We start from the raw sequence: 3,052 nt of genomic DNA on the forward strand, positions 1-3,052 counted from the left end.
TGGGGCTCAATCCCAGGACCTGAGATCAGTACCTGAGCTGAAGTCAGACACTTAACCAACTGAACCACCCACGTGTCCCTATTTTATATTTAAAAAATTGTTGTTTGCTATTGCCTTTAATAGCATTACAGTCAGAGCGCTGAATCTTAGCCTAGGTTTCTTTGAAAACTTGTCTAAATTAAAAGTACAACTTAACGCTTTTTCATGTGGTTCTGTTGCAGGGAAGCAGGAGTCAGGGGAAAGGGCTGTGAGGCAGGGAGAGGGAGAAAGCCAGCACAAGATATAGGACTCCTGAGCTGACCACAGCTCCATCAGCTGAATCACAGGACCGTCCCTGGGGAACTAGGGCTTCTCTGAATAGTTCCATCTTGGGAAGTAGAATGAGTAATTTATCTGCTGGCTCGGTCCCGTCTCCTGTCTTCCATTATTCAACGTTTGTCCTATAGATAATAATTTTCATGTTATGTTACTCAGCCTTTCCAGGCAGCCCTGGGGAAAGCCAGAGTTCTGTGGGGGCAGTCTGCTGGCTCTGGGTGCTGGGGCTACTGTGGCTCCCACCGTGGTAGGCGTGATGAAGACCACCCAAACCAGAGCCTGGCCCTGGCTCCAGGTGGGGGGTGGGGTGGGACTGGTGTGTTAGAAATGATGGCAGTTACCGGGACTTTAGAACCACGGAAATGAAAGGGGCCAGAGCTGGGTCCATGCAAGACAGGAAGCCAGGCTTAGAGGTGGGAGTTTGGGGGATGTAGGCAAGGCTGGGTTAGAGATTGATGGGAGCACAAAAGTGGGTCTGATGGGTGCCCATATTACTTTTGAAATGTGTTGAGACTTTCTTTATGGTCTTACGTAGTTGACTTTTACAGATGTGCTTGAGAAGGATATTCATCTTCTAAGTGTTGAGTGCAAGATTCTATACCTGTTTGTTAAGCGTGCTAATCATATTATTGAATCTTCTCTACTATACTGATATTTTAACTGCTTGACGTAAATCAGTACTTGAGAGAAATATGCTGCAGTCTTCCTCTGTGATGGTGTTTTATCAATTTCTCCTTGTAGTTCTGTTAGTTTTTAGGGCTATTTTATATTCTGTTCATATAAGAAAAACCTATTTACTGAGAAACATTTCATTTTTTTTAAAGATTTTATTTATTTGACACAGAGATCACAAGTAGGCAGAGAGGCAGGCAGAGAGAGGGGGAAGCAGGCTCCCTGCTGAGCAGAGAGCCCGATGTGGGTCTCGATCCCAGGACCCTGAGATCATGACCTGAGAGCCGAAGGTAGAGGGTTAACCCACTGAGCCACCCAGGTGCCCCCGAGAAACATTTCAAATATACAGAAAAGTAGAAAGAATAGTAAACATCACTTCAATTTCTCACTTGACATTTTGTCTTATCTGCTTCAATTGTTGTGTTTTTCCTGAAGTAAATTACACCTTCATGTCATTTTATCCCAAATATTTCTGCATGCATGTTTAAAATTAAGGATATTTTTATAAAGTATGATATCATCGTCACACATAATGAACGGTTTCTTACTATCATTTAATCCTCATATCCTATTCACATTTCCCCAGTTGCCTCTTTGCCCAGATGTCTTTCACTGTTAATTTGTTGAATTCAAGACACAATCAGGAGCTCGTATTTGGTTGTTATGCCTCTTAAGAGCCTTTCATGACATTGACTTATGGCAGAGATTGGGTCACCTGTGTAGTTGAGTGTCCCACCTTCTGGATTTATCTGTTAATTTCCAAGTGGTGTCATTTAACTCATTCCTCTAACTTATATATTTCCTATAAGCTGGAAATTAGATGTAGAGGTGTAGAATAAGCATTTTTGATAAGGGGTCTTGTGGTGTTGCAACCTGAGGCATTCTTCATATTCACATCGGGAGGCACGCAGTGTCTTGTCATTCCACTGTTAGTGGGCAGGGTGATGTCAGCCTGATTCCTTGATTTTAACATTAGAGTTTCCTCTTGAGATTAGCAAGGAATCTGTGGGGTGATACTTGGGCATTAAGGAACTATCCAGTTCTCCATAAACCTTTCACTTAATGCTTTTCACCTCCATTGATGATTCTTGCCTGAATCCATTATTTCTTTTTTAAAAACTTTTTATTTAATTTTAATTTTAATTTTTAAATTAACATATAATGTATTATTTGTTTCAGGGGTATGGATCTGTGATTCCTCGGTCTTACACAATTCACAGCACTCACCATGGCACATACCCACCCCAGTGCCCATCACCCAGCCACTCCAACACTCCCACCACTCTCTCCTCCAGCAACCCTCAGTTTGTTTCCTGAGATTGATTCTCTTATGGTTTGTCTCTCTCTGGTTTCATCTTGTTTCATTTTTCCCTCCCTTCCCCTATTATCCTCTGTCTTGTTTCTCAAATTCTTCATATCAGCGAGATCATATGATAATTGTCTTTCTCTGATTGACTTATTTAGCTCAACATAATAGCCTCTAATTCCATCCTTGTCATTGCAAATGGCAAGATTTTTTTTTATGGCTGCCTAATATTCATTCATATATATATATGGGTATATATGGATATATATCCATATGGATAAAGAAGATGTGAGATATATATATATTCCATATGTATATTTCCATAGTTTGGGTATTGTGGACATTGCTGCTATAAACATTGGGGTGCACGTGTCCCTTCAGATCACTACATTTGTATCTTTAGGGTAAATACCCAGTAGTGCACTTGCTGGGTTGTAGGGTAGCTCTATTTTCAACTTTTTGAGGAACCTCCCTACTGTTTTCCAGAGTGGGTGCACCAGCTTGCATTCCCACCAACAGTGTAGGAGGGTTCCCCTTTCTCCGCATCCTTGCCAATGCCTGTCGTTTCCTGACTGGTTAATTTTAAACATTTTGACTGGTGTGAGGTGGTATCTCATTGTGGTTTTGATTTGTATTTCCCTGGTGCTGAGTGATGTTGAACACTTTTCCGTGTGTGTGTTGGCCATTTGGATGTCTTCTTTGCAGATATGTCTGTTCATGTCTTCTGCCGATTTCTTTTCTGGTTTATTTGTTCTTTGG

This window comes from Martes martes (assembly GCF_963455335.1).
Source record: "Martes martes genome assembly, chromosome: 10".
Classification (NCBI taxonomy): Eukaryota; Metazoa; Chordata; class Mammalia; order Carnivora; family Mustelidae; genus Martes; species Martes martes.